This window comes from Festucalex cinctus, chromosome 9 (assembly GCF_051991245.1).
Source record: "Festucalex cinctus isolate MCC-2025b chromosome 9, RoL_Fcin_1.0, whole genome shotgun sequence".
In the NCBI taxonomy this organism is placed as follows: Eukaryota; Metazoa; Chordata; class Actinopteri; order Syngnathiformes; family Syngnathidae; genus Festucalex; species Festucalex cinctus.
Window position 1 is genome coordinate 2236003 of NC_135419.1, and position 20519 is coordinate 2256521.

Below are 20519 nucleotides of genomic sequence, written 5' to 3' on the forward strand. Positions count from 1 at the left end.
TGGTGGAAACGGGGGGAAAAAATGAGCACCAAACTACCCTAATGTTATTTTACTACTGTGCTGACCTTGAAAAAGGGGGGGAAAAAAAGACATCCTAAACAATTCTTCTCCTTCAAGTACTACTGACAGAGAAGGCAGACATAGATTATGCCTTACGGCATGAGAGTGAGACAAAGTGAGGAATAATCCGGAGCCAGCTGTGAAACGTTGGAAACATATGTGGAGTGGGCAGCGTGGCACAATGGCGGTCCGGCGTGGATATTGACCAACAACAACGCATGTCAAACGCATGAAAAAGTCCAGCCTGCTGTCTGCTGTCCTTCATTAGAACTTGTCCGGGATGCAGATGGCTATACTTACCTTTAATAGAGCCGATAATTAGCTCCGCCATTCGACATTCTCCTGATGTAAACACACTGCCACTCACGCACACACACACAACCAACCACATATTTCTTTTTGTACATGGAAGGGAATCATTATCAGGGATAATTTGAACACAATTTTGAGGCTCACCTATTACCTCTGTTTTGGTTCCTCCTGGTCATTAGCAGAGCTGTCAGGAAGATTGAATATTACACATTTAGAGGGGGGTCCCTGACTCCAGGTGTCAGGAGAGGTTAGGTAGAGCAAACGCAATGACAGACGATCACAACATTGCAGCCACCGCCTTCGCCCTTCAAGTGCAACCACATTTACCTTCCTGGCTGAGAAATGAGTTTGGTTAGTCATTTTGCAAGTTTGTCTATTTATCAACAGGGGTTTTATGGTTCTAGTTGAGACAATCCGCAGTTCAGTGAGGCAAAGGAGGCAGTTCAGCACGTCTCGCCATTTATTTTTTTTCTTTCCCACCAGCGGAAGATTAATCACTGTTTCAGGAGCCGCACCGAGAATATCAATAACGGGACCAATTATGAATTTGAGAGTCCACCATTGTCTGTGCAAGACTTGCTCTTTACAGGATTAATTATGCAGCTGCCTTTTACCTGCTGATTTTATTAAAGCTTTCATGTCCCAACGTCTATCTGTTCTTTAAGCTATTAATATGCAGATCAAAGAAGAAAGTGATTTTCTATTGCAAACAGCGAGGTCATGCTTGAAATTAGCATATTACTAATCTACATAAAATGGCTCCAAAAGACACACTGCAGTCTCGTTAGTGTCCACTTGGCAGTGACAAGGTTGAGTGGGCTTGTTGTTATAAATGTAACACGATTAATTTTACACCGGTACAATTCATCTTTATGGCTCCCTATATTTTTGCCTAAAAGGTAATGTGTTCACGGCTTTGGATTTACAACTCTCATTGGATGTCATTTGTCTTTTTTTTTTTTTTTTTATAACTCCTGTCACTCAAGTTGGCGATTAAGGTGAAATTGAAAGGCACAGAGAGACATCTCTGCCAATGTCTGAGGGCTCATAGAGACATAGTGATGGAAAAGACAAGGCCGGACCGATGAATAATCGGCTTGACTGCCGTTGATATTTACAAGCTGAACGCGGATGGCATTGTCTCGATAGATCATCTTTGGTCCCGCTGTGCCTGCTTGCTTGGGTCTGTTTTGTATTCGCCGAGCACATTAAGGGTACAGCGGAGAAAATTAAATCATGAAATCATTAAGGAGAAAAGGTCAGAACATAAATATTTCATAATCTGATATTTTCCAAGATAAGATTGAGTTTGTGCTTGGTGATGTTAAGGCCGTGTGAAAAGAGAAATATCAGGCTACTGTGTTTTTATTACCGTTGGGAGAAGTCATGCCGCCGATGTTGTACGTCAACTTATACAAATGTTTTGCTCCTGATGGATGTGATGCACTTTCGTCCAGCTGTCTTGAATTTATTAATACTTTTTTTTTTTTTCTTTTAACACTTAAAGCAGATCTTTAGGACACTGTATAACTTTGCATAAAACGGGTCTGGTAACCCAAGTGTCCGCAGCGTGTCCTGCACCGCTTGCATACTCTGCTTCTCTCCAGCCTTCCCTCTCTTAATGATCAGGATTAGAGAGGATGGGGCCTCTACTGTAGGAGGAAGCAGCTGCTTCCATGCTCATTATAACCTCACAACTCCATAGAGGAGGAACAGCTGGAGCACACGTTTTGGAGTGAGAGAGAGAGAGAGAGAGAGAGAGCTGAATTCGACCAAGTTCTCATGTGGGAATAAACATTCCACTGTGAGCTGCAGCAGATGACAAGCGGAATTTGGGTAAACTGATTTATGCATTGGTAGAATCATTTGTTTGATTTTTTTTTTTTAAACCCCTGCAAGCTCAAAAGCATCTGGGAGTGAGATACAGTTGTGATACCTTACGTCATCCTCCTTGAACCACAAAATAATCTCTCTCTCACACACATACATACATACATACATACATATATATATATATATATATATATATATATATATATATACATATATATATATATATATATATACATATATATATATATATATATACATATATATATATATATATATACATACATACATACATACATACATATATATATATATATATATATATATATATATATATATATATATATATATATATATATATATATATATATATATATATATATATATATATATATATATATTATATGACAATTGCCACAGTGGCGTTGACAAGCACATCCAAGGCTCTCCAGGCAATGTTCAACCTTGGTGAGGTCTTTTGCTCTGTAGGTGCTATTCAAGCTCTTGCCATTTTTTTTTGTCCGATTGCTTGCCATAAATTGTGCTGAACTTTTGATTACTTGCGCGCCGATCCATAATCAAGCGAATTCTCTGAAGAAGGCGAGGTTGATTCATGACCAAACAACATCAGCGTGTCACCTAATAGGGCACTTTAATCAAGGGTTTGCGGTGTCGCTGCTTGACAGGTACCCCCATCGTGCTTCTATCGGCTGATGATCATCCTAACAAGATGAAGTTGGAGGAGGGCAATGCACTGGTAAAGCTGCCAAGCCAGAGCGAAAGACTCCAGAATTTCTCTAATGACTTTGTTCGTCCTTTCAATTCTAAATGTATTCACCATCTTGATGAAAGTTTGGCGGGCCATTTTCTAACAGAGATCTCACCTGCGTTGTCTATTTTCTACTGTGGCTGCGGCGACGCGGGCAGACAGACATTCGTTTGAAACTTAATAACATTTTAAAATGTAATAGCTAGAGCCGTCTCGGTGGACGTTCTTTAAATAAACCGTATGTCGAAATGGAGTTTGCACCCTTTTAAGTGCTTTGAAAGCCGTCTGCCTGCAGGCGGCATCGCCGGCCGTCTCCCCCGCTGTGAGAAAGTGAAATGTCCGCGCTGCCAAGCGAGGCCAAGGCTGAGGCGAGACGGACTCCGTAAATTACCCGACACCTCGCCTTCCTTCCATAATTCTCCACTAATTGTCTGGAAGGCTCTGCATTCAGGTGTGGAATAATACTGACCGGGTGGCGTATTGAAATTCCACTGCTCCGCTCCCCCGGGGTCACACTTTACAATATCCAGCTCGGCAGGGCTGCGAATCTTGACTTCAGCCTTCTGCATGAGGTAATGAAGGGCTGTATGCAATTCAGCAGAGCTCCTCCTCCACTCTGATGAGCTCGTGGCACCTTTGGGCCCATTATCGCCGCACTGCTATGACAGGTACAGCCCCTTCCACACCAAGACACCCTGAACTTTCATTACCGAGAACCTTTGAGGAGGCGCCAGAATCGTAACAAGGACTTTTATGCTCCGACATCTTTCCCGTCAGGCTCCACTAATGGTTGGGGAGTCAAGAGAAAGGAAAACAAAAGCAAGTCAAAGAAATGATGGAGAAAATCAGCAAAACAATGAGCGAGAGCACAAAAGAAGAGGAGGTTTTGCATGATAAAAATCGCACCTAACAAAAGCTCCACAGCAGGTCTAAAGCAACTTCATTGGAGTCCTTTCTCCTTTGTAACCCTCCTATTGAATGGATGGGCACCATGCGGACATGCATATTTCCTTTACCGCAACTCGCCCTTTAGTGACTAATGAAGTTGACACAGAGCTTTCAACTATTCATGACTTGAGGCTTGAATTATTTGTTGGCTTGGTGGGACCAGGCAAATAGTATTTTAGGGCATCAAGCCTTGAAAGAAAGAAAAAAAAAAAAAGCAGACGCTTTCCTCTGTGGGAATCCTCTGACTAGGCAGGACTTTGATTCCAGAAATGTCTGTTTCTTGCATCAAGCCGTTTGCAGCGACTCCTTGGGAGGAACGCTTCATGCAGCTGTGGGCATGAAGGGGAGAGAAGAAGAAGAAGCAAAGCTAAAGCTCATTATGCCGCTTGCTTACAGGCGTTGTGTGGGTATTCTATTAGCCATATCTGAAGAGTAATTGTACCATTGGGGGGGGGCGGGTGGCATTGTCAGGGGTGCCAAGCTTTCTTTCAGCGACTAGTGAAGTGTGGTAATCTCACACACCATCTCATTACAGTTTAAACCCCCAGCAGCTGCTCACATTAGACTTTTATTACACGCTGCTGCTCACAGCTGTGCCAGGCGTAGACCTGGACAGGATGGCAACAAAGACAGACAGACAAAGAGACAGACACAGAAGCAAGTCTCTGGGATTCCAGCACAGCTTTTGGCCGCCTCCAAACAAAGTGGAAATATTGAAGCAGAGGGTTCTAATGATCATAACAGCCTCTCAGTGTGATAACGCCGCAGTCCCCTACAGCTCCAAACGGGAAGCCAGGCCAAGGACGGTCGCGCAGATGGACCAAGTCAGGCACGCTCAGACTGGGGTTCAATCAAACCTCCTTTGCCCCCGTGGTCACGCTATGCCTCATGCGGGGCCACCTTCCACAAGCATTTGTTTCATTCTCGGCGCTGCATGGGGCAAATGTTGGCGATCGCATCTGTGTTATGCGACTATGCGTGACGATGCATTCATAGAAACAATGAACCAATTCGTGATGAAATAAACTCTCACTACCTCATTAGGTGCTCAGTTAAACAGCAATACATTTGTAGGGAACTGCCTATATGTACCATTTTGTTAGGGTGACCAAACATCCTCTTGTGCTTTTTTTTTTTTGACATCCTGGGGTTTTGGGGGTTATCGTGGACGTTGTAAATTCATGAAAATGCTCGTTTTTCATTGTGTGTGTAAATAGGAGGCGGATTGCACCGTGTTTCCACGACTGGTAGACTGAAGCACCCTCAAAATGGGCTAAAATCCGCATCTGGTGAGGAGTGTAGGGGAAAAAGAAAGGTGGGTTTTGGCCATGTTTTATGTACCTTAATTTCTAAGCATTCAAATAAAGTCCGAGCTGTGTCGGTGGCCCAGAACCTTAGTTCTCTGGTAAAGCTCTGTGCTGCCAAACCGGAGGGATGATTGATATTTGATCCTTATAAATATAGATACGCCTTTACAAAGGTGTGTTTGTAATATGCCCCTCCCATGTTGGTAAATTGCATAATCACAACATAAGAAACGGTTCTGTTTGATGATACAATAGTTCTACACCACTGCAAACTGCAACTACAACGATGCTATATGTTGTCAAATTATTACCCCTGCAACAGTATTGATCAAAACTGAACATTACCATCGTTATAAAGGCACAGTGTGTTTATTGCAGCTCTGGCATTGCATATCATTTGATTGTGTAGGCGTACCTCATGTTGGGGCCAGTGAATACAGTCTGAACTGTTTCATGTGAACTCGTAAATAATTCCAATGTGAATAAAAACTGCAGTGAAAAGTTTCTGGGACACACAGCACTGTGCAAATGTCTTCAGCAATATTAAATGTGCTCTTTTCACAACATAATAATGAGTACTGTATCTCTGCGGGGCACTCCATTCACATGCGTTAACATTTTTTTAATATATGATTTAATATTTTTTTTCTTAGCCCAATTAAACACATGACAAAAACTGACCATTTAACATTTCTAATTTCTTTTTGTTTGTAACATACTGCTGATTACAAATTACAATACTTAATATTTAGGGTAGTCTGATCACACTTTTCTTTCTTGAGTAGCTCCTTGCTATAAAACTATGTCTAGCAGAATTTGAAAACTACTAATTAGATCTCCCCGCGTCGTAATTTTGACGGCTTGAGCTCTGGTAATGACGTAATTGCTTAAAATGATTACTACACGGAAATACAAGACGTTTCAGTAGCTAGGAAAACATTTTTTTTTTTCTTAATGTAAATTATGTATTGTAGCTACGGGTCCAAAATATCCTAGCTTGTATGTAGTATAGATGTCCCACCACTTGTTGCAGTCACACGTACACTTTTTTTCCATTATCGGGTGCGTTTGGAAATTCAATCTGACACCTGAACTCTACTCTGACAGTGTGAGTCTTCCAAGAGGCAGCGCGGTCGTCCTTTCTTTTGAATTTACGAACCTTTTGTTGTCAAATCCCGCAAACGCTCGCATCTTGTTGTATAGCTGCCATCATGCTCATGTTCTGATTGTCCTTTCATCTGCAAAGTTATAAAGAGTCACAGTATTCATTTTATATTTGACTTTAATTGAATCCAACTTGAAACAACGAGCATAAAGTTGATATTTGTGATAATAGGAATACGGTAATGCAGCCATGCAGATGTTTGATTTGTTACGTGCGTCAATGACCTTACGTCATCCTTGGTAGAATGAGTCGTCGAGGAATGATTGTCTCATTTTCAAACCTTTCTACCTCCTCCCACCTCACTCCTTTGTCAATCTCCTTGTGTCCTCAATTGAAATTCTGGTATGAAGCGCTAGCATATAAGGAGAAAGGACCTAGGAAGTTGCAAATAGAGAAATGAGATGAGCCCCCAGAGTGGTTCCTGGGACCATATGGCACTCCTCTGCAAAGTCCCTTGAAAATTACTTTTGGATTTGTTTGCGATACAAAATATTGACATGAATCACGATTGGCTGGCGATCAGCCTAGAGTACCCTGCCTCTCGTCCAAAGTCAGCTGGGATAGGCTCCAGCACACCTGCTACCATAATGAGGATAAGTTGTATAGACAATGGACAGACGGTTGTTGTTGTTGTTGTATTATAACATCGAGCCAGCTCAAATGCATGAAGCATTTTAGCATATTATCATATAAGATAACACACCATCCATCCATCCATCCATAAATGGTCTTTACCACTTATTCTCATTAGGGTGGTGGTTGAGCTGGAGCCTATCCCAGTTGACATTCGGCAAGAGGGCGGGGCACACTACCTCTGGACAAAGTATGGCCCGCCCGGGGGCCACATCGGGCCCACCCACAGTCTCTGACCGGCCCTCACAGTGACAGTGAAGTCAAAGTAAAATGTAAAATATGTTGTGCTTTTATTTTGAAAGTTGCACACACATGAACGCTAGTACGAGTAGCGACCACAAACTAAAACGTGTGTTTGAAGTGCTGCCAGCTTTGTGAATTTTCTAGCCCATCTAACGTGTCCAAAAAAAAATAAATATAATTTAAAGTGTATATATGTATTTTTAAACGCTATAATTTTGCCTTGATGTAGATTTACTAATTCTAACAATACATGCAATATCTACACACGTAGCAATTTATTGAAACAAGTCAATATGCTTTTTCTAAATACATTAAAAATAATATCGAAAAAAGTTGAGGTTAGCATGTTGGCTTGGCCCTTGGCAAACGTTTCAGTTTGGCCCCTTGTGACCCCTTTGCAAAATTAATTGCTCACCCCTGGCTGGGGTACACCCTGGTCTGGTCTCCAGCCAATCACAGGTCATATATAGACAAACATGGACAATGTCAATGGACATTTTAGATTTTAGACCCCCCCAACCACAGAACTGTGCAGCAGACGTGCTAACTAAAGTAAAGTCAAGAAAATAAAAATGACAACATTACATGGCCCAACAAGAGCCCCAAATTTGCAGACATCCTCGCAGACATCCTCCTACTGTGAATTGAATTAAGGGCTTTTTGAGGATCACAACTTTATATTACAAGCACAATCATGTTAATGGGTGGTGAAGGATGATTGAATTAAGTTTTTGTACATCTGCTCATGTTATTGTGTCTGTCCATATTAATTTGCCCATGCATATACTGTGTGGGTGCGTTTGTGTGTGTCTCACCTTGACATGAGTGCGACTGCGGCATGCTGGCAGAGGACGCTGGGACATCGAGCCCAGCTGGGGAGGGATGAAGCACAGCTGGGGATAATTAAAGCCAGCACTGCCTCTGTGAAGGAACTGGACAGGCAGGGCAGGATGAACGCGTCCAATGCGGCCCAGACGGAGCAGCTTGGATGTGAACCCACCCCCCACCCTTTTGCTCCTCCCTACTGCGTTCCCAGATCACAGGAAAGCCGCGATTCCGACTGCAACTCAGCAGTCGGAATGTTTCTGGATGCCAACCCAAAGAAACAGTCCGACTTTGTTGTCGCATCCCGAAGAGATCAACAATTTTTGGTGGCCTTCAGACCCCCGCGGTTGTGCATTGCAATGACAACACAGCGCACTCACGGAGGTATCTGGGAAGCAATTTGGCCAAGGGAGGTTAACCTGTAACAGACCTGGGCGATTTGAGCCAGAATTTTCCTTGGCTCGGCATGAGAAGTGGACGGCGGCCATGTCACAGCCAGGGCTCTCCTGCATCACGCTGGGGCTGGGGTTTGTACAATTTGAGGAGTGCTGTTTCCTGTTCCTCCTCCAAAAGGCTGATTAATTTACAATGGCACTGCTCTGACTCCCTCCCACCATCTCGCTCTCTCTGCCTCACTGGTTCTGTATCATTTGAAATGAAAAGGTTTACTTTGGATGCTGCTAACAGTCACGGTAAAATGAGCCTTTCTCCCCGTCGCCCAAATATCTTTTTAAAAAGCTCAACAGCCTGCCAACTCAAACAACTTTTGACTGGATGAATTGACCTGTCCTATAAAGGCTGCACTTGCCGGGATGATAAAACGCCACTTTCCGAGAATCATCAAACTCCGTGCCGTTGCCAGATCTGCTGGGGTGAATGACCTAGAACGAAAGAAATTGCGGTGTGATTACCCAGAAAAGGGCCTGAGGGAAGTGCATGCTGCTGGATGTCAACCTGTGCAGTAAACACTATTTTTACTCCCCACCATTAGTTAGGACACTGATGAACATCAAAATTTGATTACAGGAAGGCCGTCAGGTCATCAATAATGCTTTTAAGGGCATCTTTCATCACTGCGGAATCAAGATGTTGCTGCATCAATATAGCCAATACAGCGGTGACTTCACGGCCTTTATTAAGTTACACTTTAGTGGTCTGTAAAGTTTGACTGCAGGCATTTTTATTTGTCATTTCTTGACAGCTGTGTTTGAAATATGTCCTGCTTGGATCATTCAGGGATGTCCATCTTGCTCTTCACTGTAAGCTTATCTTCCCCTCTGGCTGGTAAATAATGCAGGTGTCCCATCTACTTTATCTGATGTTTTGAAACCTCACGTACCCCCGGGGTCATACAAGTTGAAGCTCCACAAAAATCTGAACACTAAGGACAGCCTTTTATACCGCATATAACTGCCATCATCCACAACGGTGACTTACCCTTTAATGCTTCATCTCAAGACATTGCACACATTTTTTTGTGTACAATTATCTTCAAACAAATCAATGATTTCACTTAACAGAAACTTTAAAGTTTTATGGTGGCAACCGTTTTATCCTGGAACAGATGAATTTAAATTATGTTTTAGAATGGGAAAACATACATTGGCCTATTCAAACAAATCAGAAGTGGACAAGTGTCAAGTTTGCCTTTGAGCACCTTCAATTGTGTTTCTTAGACATAAAATGAACAAACAAGACCAATGGGACGCTATTATCTATGTTTAGCTCAGTCATTTTTCTTATCTGCTACATCAGCCGCTCGTTGTCTAGACCATGACGGTGCAATACATCTTCATTACCGAAATCATTACCATGTATCCCTAAGTAGTAGAGAGGATTTTGGAAGAAATCCCAAGGTGCAAACTTAAATGAAAAGAGGATCATTAGCAGTGATCTGAGTATTTACTGCTTGTGCCTTCGCGTGAAACCGTATTTTATCAGTTGAAAGCGTCTTTCTCCCCCGAAAGTACATTTCCATTACGGGCGTGGATCTTGCATTAAGCTGTCAGCTGTAGCAGACGCTGCTAAGAAACACACGGCGGAAGACGCACGCAATAAGACTCGCGCACAGGCCGTAATCAGTCAGGCACGCGTTTGCAAAATTGACTGCGGGTGCATTACCCCGCGGATTAGGAGCAAAACTGATAAAGCATGTTAGTGGAGCAGCACACTTGTTTGTTCCTTTGGCCTTTTCCTGTTTGCTCAAGTCAATGTAAGCAACACAAAAAAAGCGGCAATGACACTCATTTCATATCGGGTAGCTTTAGAAACGATAGTTCTGCCTATGCAGCACTGATAAAAGGGCCACACAAGGCAAACATTTTAATTTCAGCCTGTCTTCATGTCTGCAAATGGATGTCTAATAGCTAACCGCGACGTTGAATGTGCTCCTATTCCTCCCCTGAAGGTCGCTTGCCCCCAAACATGCCTTTCTGTTATTGGAACACCCCCCCTCCAACGTTGAAAATCCATCAGGCATTTGGAGGACAGCTTGTTAGAGGAACACGTATGACCGTCGAAGAGCACTAATGAGCGCAGTACGAGCCGGCAGGACCGTGCCTGGACAGCGGAGAACATAAATCTCCTGTCCTGCTCTGCACCCTGGGGACTGCGGCAACACAAAAATGTGCCATAGGTGGCCTGGATGCACAAAATGTACGTGTGTGTGTGTATACACAAATGCACACCTAATGAAGAGGAGCAGAGCTGTATATCCTTCTGAGGGTCTCATCCACCTCCGTTGAAAGAAGCAGGTTGCGTGAATTATGATCCAACATTCACGTTCCTCTCGTGCTCTTACATAGACGAATAAAGCACTGGCTTATTTTCCCACTAGCGCAAGACTTGCCTCTTTTTTATTTGGACCCAGTTTGCAAATCCATCCAGCCACACTCGTGCTTTGCACAAACGACCCTGCAGGATATGATCATTTCTTTTCAGATTCTCAGTACATAAACTGTAATTGAGTGTGTGGCATTGATCTGATTTAGTGCATAACGCTCCTTCCCTTCCTCATTCCATTGAGAACTCTTATCATGTGTGCCTGATTAAATATAGGATGCTCGTCTGTTTTCCATGCAGTTGGACAAATGGCTGCAGTAAAAGGGGTCCAATGGGGTTATGAAATGAACATTCACTTATAGTATAGGATGTAAAGGTTACCTCTCCTGTGTCGCTGTTTGTGCTATAGATTTAGAGTCGCTTTTCACGAAAATGATCTAGTATTGACAAGGAGTTTTTGTTCTTTAATAATTCAGGGTAACAGCATTATTGTCAAAATGATCCCTTTTCACATGGATCCACAAAAAGGCCTGAGAATGCCGCTGTGTATTTGGGCCTGATTTGAGTTAATTGTGTATAGACGAAATTGAAAAAGTAACTTAGCTACTCTTCTGATTACTTACTTGAAAAGTAACTTAGTTACTTTACCGATTACTTGCTTTTAAAAAGTCACTAAGTTAGATTACAAGTTACTTGAATATTTAGCAGATACCTATCACTCTGCTTGACAATTGAAACTCAATTTTTATTTTGCTACGTAATTGGAAGCGCGTTTTCAGTGACGTTGAGGAACAAAGTTTGTTTTTATTGAAAATAAAATAAAAACAGCAACCTTTTGGACTTATCATAATTATTTCAATTAAAGAGCATAAGTCGTTTCAGGATTCCACCTAACAAATTTGCAACGTATTTTTAATTAAAAATAAATAAATGAATAAATAAAAAACAGCCTTTCAAGACTTAACAAAAAAATATATATTTTTTTAAACTAATTTATAAAATAATGGCAGTTTTGTATACTTGACATATATATGCAACTATTAATGCAATGGCAAAACTCAAAATGTATAATCTACATAATCTTGAAATATAACCTCCTAACCTACAGTCACACAATCTGGTGCGATTGAATGCATAGCTGTGATCCTTTTTTTTATTTTTTTTTATTCTGTACAGTGTTATTGAAGCTAGGTCGATAACACAGTCGACTGTTCAGTGTATGCAACAGACCTTAATATTTTTGTTTTTAGCAGAAACTAAAAAAAAAAAAAAGTGGCTCCACTTTTCGAAACAGTAAAATTTTATCATTTACAAAATGATGTCACTCCTTCAGACATGAACGTTAATTTTAATACTCCAACAATATATTCCACTCTGTTCAAAACCAAAGTTTCCCTTTATTACAAATTCTATAATGTATAGGTCCTCCTGCATTTCATTATTCATTACTATTGGTTTTGATAAAAATATGTCCTTGAGGAAGGCACTGTGTGCTGGTTATTTAACAGGTGCAATAAAGTCGATTTATATTAAAAATAAATAAAGTCAACACATTTTCTGTTTACTAAACACTGTTGTTACCAAAAGTAGCATGAAGAAACAATACTGTTTTCTTTTTTTTTGGTTTCAAAATATGCGCAAATGACCCAGTAATTGTGTTGAAATCGGAGCGTATGCGCTGAAGGGTCTGAGTCTGGACAATCTGCTAGCATATGTGCCACAGGAATGCGAAACAGAGTGTGTGTGACAGTGTATGTGAGAGTTATATAGCCCCTGGGAGCTGCTATGGTCATATTTTAATAACTCGCAGTGTGTTGGATTATGTACTGCGGGCTTGTAATATCACACCGCCAGAGCAAAGCCCCGAACAGACTCTGTTAGTTGCTGCATGGCAGCAAAAAGATATCGAGGGACTCACCAAAACATTGTTTCCAGTTCTGCAGCACTTGTGAAAAAGCAAGCTCCCACATGATTCCAGTTCAAAGGTATGCTCGCCCCTTTTTTTTTTTTTTTTGTCTGCCTCAGCATTTACTCTCTGCTGGCTACAATGAACAGAGCTGCAGGTTTGACGGGACTTATAGAACGAAGCGCACGCGCTCTTGCTGCCTTTTGAAGAGCAAACAATCGCACACAAATACCCTGAATATTAAAGGCATGTTGCGCTGTTGTGAGCAGTAAACAAAAAGTGGCTCGTTCACTCATCAAAAAGGGAGGTGAGGGGAATAATGTGTGCAATGATGAGCGTTTACAAACCAAGGTTGAGATGCCATTCAAGGTGCTATAGTTGCGGTTTTAACTGCCTGGATGTGGAAGGCCGCGGCAGGTGTAACCCGTGTGGGTTGTCAGTGGGTGGGACCACCTGTGTGAGCCGAGATCGCCGTGACGCCTACCCCGTAGCCTGACGCAGAAGTTTAACAAGGCCTTTACGTTATGATCTGATTCTAAACGATTTGCTACTTGTTGGAGTACTTCTGAAAGTGACTTATCTCCCGTATCAATGCTTTAGCAAGCCTGTGACTGCCGCGGCTCCTCATCAGGCGCTAAACTCTCCACGCGTGAATCGATACTGCAAGTGCTGCTGCTCATGTCTGTATAAGGGACTCAGCCAATCATGTAACTGGCTCCGCCTCATGTCATTTGATTGACAGGCCAAGTCATTCGGCTGTAAAACGCCATTATGTAAAAGAAGACCATTGTGGAAAAGGACATTATGAAATAAAAACTGACTTTGTAAAACAACGTTTTCTTATCTTATAAAACCTTGAAAATAAATTAAATGTCATTATTTTTAAAAAGTATGACGTTGTTAAAATAATCATTATGAAATATTTAATCAAAATAAAAATATTTGTTACATATTAAAGAACAGCATAACACTTTTTATAATAACACTAACACCTCATTTTAAAATTTAATTGCCATATTACATAATTGTCTGTTATTTATCAAAAGGATAGTTATTTAGAAAAGGCCTTTTTATTTATTGAATTTTGACACTTTTGGTCTTCCATAGGAAACAACAATGAGCCTGGCGTACCATTCGACGTGCTCGCAAGCTCTCCTCGGCTACATCCGGAGCGAGAGTGCGTCAAGAAACAAAACAAACAAAAACAAAAAAAAAAACTGTACAAAGAATTGACATCATACCTGTGTGCATGGAAACAACAATGAGCATGGGGTACGCTTCGACGTCCTCGCATGGGGTACGCTTCGACGTCCTCGCATGGGGTACGCTTCGACGTCCTCGCAAGGGCTCCTAAAAGTCAAAAGTGAATATCAGTAAAAAGGCGCCAATCGTTGGCAACATTAGCTCCATTCATCGACGGATCACGGCTCAAAAGTGTCGCATAGCGAACACAACACCAGCTCGTAAGCACGCAAAACATCCTTAGCAACTAACCCAATGACATAATGCTACCTAATTAATATAACACGAAGTTTTTTATTGCATTCATGGTCGCGACTAGCAGGAGAGAGCGGCGTGTGCGTCTTACCTCGACCACATCCGGAGCGAGAGTGACGTGTAAGGTGACGTCATCGCGCAACCGTCATCCACAGCGCGTACACTAGCTCATGCTCTCTCACGCACCGGTAATAAAAGCAAAAGAAAAACATGAATATTTTATCACAATTATGATGAGTGCGTTTGGTGAAATTAACAGAACACTGAAACCTGTTACACAGGCAAACATCAACTTTAGGTGCAACATGCATTTGTTGTTTGTGTAGTCTGAGTAATTTGCTTTTGTGTCTTTTCTTTTTTTTATGAATTTAAACAAAGTACCGAGAAATGAAGTATATGTGCTTGGGAGGGATGGCAGCACTATCACTCATAAACGCTCCATCTATAAAAGCAATAAAGAGCAACATCCTTTTTAAGAAGGAGTGAAAGAGAACAGTGTGCACGCAGCATGAGTGCATCGGCGTGCATGGAAGGACTCACGCATGTTCATTTCTCAGACTGCCAGCTATCAAATAACCCAGTCGCTGCAGTAGAAGGGGAACATTGCAATTAGCCCGCTGCCGAAAGCGTAGCCCCGTTGGCACGAGACATGTTTACTCTTCAGTCACGCTATAATTACATGTGTCGTCTTTTGTTTTCTATTTCCCCATAAAGTTGGGAACTAGATGGGGGCTTGCAACAAAATACTCTTTTTTTTTTTTTTCAAGCTCATTTTGGGCCTCAGAGGACGTCTTTTGGGCTTTGAGAGGACTGTAAACATGACGGAATGATGCAAGTATGCTTGACAAATGCTCCTGTTTAGAATAGAAGCCTTGAAAACATTACAGTAAATGGCTCCTCTCTCTCTCTCTCTCTCTCTCTCTCTCTCTCTCTCTCTCTCTCTCTCTCTCTCTCTCTCTCTCTCTCTCTCTCTCTCTCTCTCTCGATAATATCCATTTCAAAGTGTACCTGCAAGCGAGGTACATTTCTGAAATGTTATTCGGGTTTCCATTTTTCTCATTTTAAAGAAAAGAACAGGCAAGTACAAATGGGAAAAACAAAACGGAGACTCCGAGGGACGGCCGTAAATGGGACAGTTTTCAGCAGCTGCATTAACAAATCTGTTTGGGTTCCGTCTCCTAAGTAAAGTTGTCATCCCGTGTGTCCGGCCTGCTATGTTTCGCAAAGCGAAAAGAGTTGTGTTTTCTGGCAGTGTCACATAATAAATGCTAACGCGGTGACCTTCCGTCTCTCTCTCTCCCTCTCCCCGATGTTGCTCTACCTCCATTCTCAAAACAGACTGAGAAATCCTCCTGAGCCGAGGTCAAGAATCCATCACCGGGGTTTTTGCAATAACACACATTTCCATACAGGCTGTGTGAGAAAGGGCCTGCGGGAACAGATGAGAGCCAGTGAACTTCTTTTCAAAACATCAAAATGCAACTTATACATATTACTTTCAGTCTAATCTCCAGTGTGTTAACGAAGGTTAAAATGCTTGCACCTCTCGCAGTGTACTCCTTCTTTACAAATGCTAATGTGGCAACGTTGTATTGTCTGCCCACATTTCCATAATGTGAGTCATGAATGTGAATTAGAACGGCTTGGTTGATTTCCAACTATGCTCAGAAGCGAAATCCATATTTGGCACGGCGAAAAAGAAGCGAGATTGGAGTTTTGTGACGGATGCCAGACCGCGCACAATAACGCACACAAACACACACACATGCGCGGAAAAACATTGTGAAAGAGTCCCGTGATTATGAATTGCTCTACTATACTCGCTCTTCTGATGAAAATGTATTGCTTTGTCCTTGGAAACGATGCACAGCAGTCGATATAATTCTGCAGACTCAATAATCCTCTCCACTGAGAGGGAAACGGACTGAAGTTGCTTCTACTGGTGAAACAATAGAAGAGTATGTGCGTTGAGGGGGATATTTTTGCACACTCGGCATTATTGGATTTGGATTGTAACATGGTAGAATCCAGTCGGGCTGAGAGAATATCGTGTTCGAATCACAATAGACATGGCTGATTGTTACTGCAGAGCTCTTCCATTAATAATTCAATCATTTGACCCCACGACATGCTTTTCCCGCAAAACAATCCGATCCTCTGAGGACTGGGGAGAAATATTTGAAATCTTTAAGTGTGTGCATTTCTTTTGACCTTGCATGCATGACACATATCCCATGCCGGAGGCAACAGCTACAATTACAAGATTTTGGAGATGGTAGCAAAGGAAAAGAGGCAAAAGATTTATAGTCAATACAATATCAAGTTGAACTTACCCATGTGTGCATGCCGCTCCTCATCAAAGTTAAAGTTAAGAACATGGTTTACTTTTTTAAATTTTTTTTTTACCTCATTTATTTCAAAAGTTACATTTTTGCACTTTCAGCGTATGATGGTTGTTCTTGTCACTCGTTCTTATTTAGTACATGGTTTGTTTAAAAAAAAACAAAAAAAAACAAAAAAACATCCATTTTGTATTTATGCAATCCTGGTCTGTGAGATCTCTGTGACTGCATCTAAATAAAGGAAAATGTCTGGTGAATTCACCGCTTTGCTTTGAGTGACTGTCCTTTCTGGATTAAAACAAGGTAGGGTCCAAAAGTTTAGAAATCACATAGCACTAGGGGTTGGATAAAGACATTTGAGAGAGTGGAATTTCATTGTCTTTACCTGCCTCCATCTTCTGACACAAACTGTTTACATGCTTTTACACACACATATATATATATATATATATATATATATATATATATATATATATATATATATATATATATATATATATATATATATATATATATATATATATATATATATATATATATATATATATATATATATATATATATATGTCTGTATGACATGACATTTTTTGGGCGGTCTTTAATAATTAGCTGAAAATTGCTGTTGATCCCACATATCTTGGAACAAGTTTGGCGCTCATAAAGTGTATCAAAAGCAGAATGAACAGAGAGTGCTTTTAGTCGAATGAGGTCTAGCCCTCCCGCTATCTTCTGAAATAATTAGTCAGTTTGAATGAAGTGCATCTTGTATAACCAGAGGCTACGGTTTTGAACAATCTCTTTTAGCTAATTACAAGCTTAGAAGTTTAAAATATGCTCAATAACAAAGCTGCCAAATCCATCTCCTAATATTCTTTGGAAAATAAATAAATAAAATAAAACAGCCTCCATCGAGACATTTTTCAGGCTCTGCTTATCCAGCTACATGCTGTAGTTTCCTGACTAAGATTGATATTTATTTGAAAGACATCAGAAGTAGCACTCACTGTTATTATAGCTGCAGTGTCATTGGATGTTTCAGCAGCCGGTTTGATTTATATCGGTTGCAAACATTTAATGTTGTTCCCAATGCAATCTGTAGCCTGTTAGCTGTAATAAGAGGGAGTGTCCATGTCACTAACACATTTGGTCGCAAAATTCTGGGTGGTTTGTGACTTGTGTCCAATTTTTGACATCGCTGTAATGACTTGGCATTTAAGTGTTTGTTGTATAAATATTGGTAAGCTAGAATAGCGTACAACATTTGTGTGCTGTTCCTTGTAAAACATTTCTTGACAACAATATATTCTGTGTGCTCCCACTCGTCTCAACACGGCATTCTGATTAATATGCGTAAGTGGAATACCAATTAATTAAGCAGGAAAATCGGCCCCTGTCAAGACGCTATCGGTGACCCGGCACAATCGGTGACGCGCATGCGCAGAAGATCCCGCCAGTTTGGATCACCAACTACGGCAACTTCACTCGAACAAAATACCTGTATATGCGCCTGCACGGTCGTAAAAACATGATACAACATTGAAAAAAAAAAAAAACTTAGATTGTTGATGCATTATAAAGAAACGATTTTAATTCTACAGGTTTTAAAGATAAACGTTATAATTTTGACCCCATTATATTCCTAGTGAGTCTTCATTTATTTATTTACGATATAATTAAAATTTACTTAGTTACTTTAAAATGCATCAATAAGTTACTTTATAATGCATCAAAAATCTTTTTTTTTTTTTTTTAAATATTGTATCGTGTTGTTACAAACGCGCACTATCGTGTGCTCATATAAAGGTTTTTGTTCCAGTGTGTTGTGTTGCCGTAGTTGGCGATCCAAGATCACCGATCGTGCCGGGTCACCGATAGAGTCTTGACAGCCCCTTTTTGTCCATCCATTTTGCCACGTGCTGTCAACTGAAAATGACAGTTGCTCAGGACCAATCAGGGCTCACCTTGTGAACATCACATGACCAAACTCAGGAAATAGATGAAGATTCCGTTATTGGTCGTTACATGAGCCCCTGAACAAATTGTGATGTCGTTTTCTGTCGACAGCAAGTGGCAAAATGACCTCTCACTGGATGGCTTTTTAAACGGGTGGATTTTGCTTGTTAATTCATATTCCACAAGCACAATATTAATCATAAAACTTTAGACTAGTAGGTATGCATAGAACATACTTTTGTAAAGAAGATATTTTTGTTGACTTCCTCTTTAAATGTCCTTGAGTGTGACAGTGAATAATGTTAAAACCTTATTCCCAAATTGCCTGTACATACGGAAACATTTTATGATGGTGACAGATTGACACTGGAACGGATTAATTCTACGTCCATGATATCTGAGCAAGTGTGTCCTGCCACTGAAGTTACTATGTCAAAGGAAAGACGTATTGTACCACAGGAATGGAAGGCCTCAAACACACCATGCATTCTGAGCAGCAGTGACTCGAAGAAAAAAAGCAAAAGACGTGCTAAGAGTGTATGAAATGTAAAAAAAAAAAAAAAATGTGAGGGAATGGAAGCAATGCCCAGTAATATTATAATTCATTGTTTTAGGACGCATTACTGACAGAGGAAACATTACACTTAGAGCACACACGTGAATGTGGAAAGAGAAAAAGAAAACAACAGCGAAAAATGTACGATTGCCATCTATCAAGCTGCACGCTGGAGCTTCGCACAGGGGAAAATCTGTCCTGCGATGGCTGCAAATGAGTGCTGTGGCGCTGCTGTCACATTGTGTTTGCGCCGGGATGCGGGAGCGACGAAGGGTGCAGCGCAAAAAAATACTGTGTGCAGAAATAATCAAGTCGAAGATGGCCGGAGCGCCGTGAAGGCCCTCGGAAAACGGGGGAGGAAGGGAAAGCGATCGAGGGGGTAAATTGAGTGCACAAGCATGACCGAAAAGGAGAGGGTCAGCTGAAAAGCTGAAAACGGATCCAAAGTCTGCGGAAAAAAACACATGGCTAATCACTGCTGGGTTGGTGAGGAAATACTGGGGAGAAATATTTACACTAATTAGAGCCTGCTAATGCGTCTCCAGGTATGAAGGCTGTTTCTTGACAGTAAGATAAAGCTCGGAGCATGCGTTGTCCATTAGAAGCGCTGCGGAGCCACATTATTAACACTTCACCGACAACAAAAACAAAGCTAATAGAATATAACGTGGTCTCTTTGCACATCCTGTTGTTCAAACGGTCGTTAGGGCAAAATCACAACCTTCATTCCTCTTGTGCTCTCACCCAAAACTCAACAAGGCCTCCAGTTTTCCCATGCACTGACCTCCAGTTGGTCCAGCTTCGAGGTCCGGCCTCCGTGGTCTCTTGACAAAAACGCTTGCCCAATATGATAAATGGCGTTTTAAGAGATCTTTTATTCCAGCTGCTATCCGTTTTTATAATAATCAGTGTTGATGTAAACTGTCGGGTGTCTTTTCTTCTTTTCTTTTATACAATGAGTACTTTTGAGATGTATGTTTTTATTGTTTATTTGCATTTATTTTCCTGATGCTATTGCTGACAACTAAATTTCCCCTTACGAGGATTAATAAAGTATCTATCTATCTGTCTATCTATCTATCTATCTATCTATCTATCTATCTATCTATCTATCTATCTATCTATCTATCTATCTATCTATCTATCTATCTATCTATCTATCTATCTATCTATCTATCTATCTATCTATCTATCTATCTATCTATCTATCTATCTGTCTGTCTGTCTGTCTGTCTGTCTGTCTAGATATAGCTAGCTAGCTAGCTCGCCAGATATAGCTAGATATAGCTCGCTAGCTCTCTATCTATCTATCTATCTATCTATCTATCTATCTATCTATCTATCTATCTATCTATCTATCTATCTATCTATCTATCTATCTATCTATCTATC

At 41.0% G+C, this 20519-nt stretch overlaps 1 long non-coding RNA gene across 2 annotated transcripts; it reads right to left on the reverse strand.

Moving 5' to 3' along the window:
- Positions 1-515: 515 nt before the first annotated feature.
- LOC144025865 (uncharacterized) lies at positions 516-14131 on the reverse strand. Of its 2 annotated transcripts, XR_013284975.1 has the most exons (5): positions 14021-14131; positions 8083-8973; positions 6616-6765; positions 6386-6464; positions 516-556 (listed from the first exon to the last, which is right to left on the reverse strand). It is a non-coding gene; the product is annotated as an uncharacterized LOC144025865 (long non-coding RNA). The 2 variants fall into 2 exon arrangements; XR_013284974.1 differs by lacking the exons at positions 516-556; positions 6386-6464 and having other exon boundaries at positions 6497-6765.
- Between the last annotated feature and the right edge of the window lie 6388 nt (positions 14132-20519).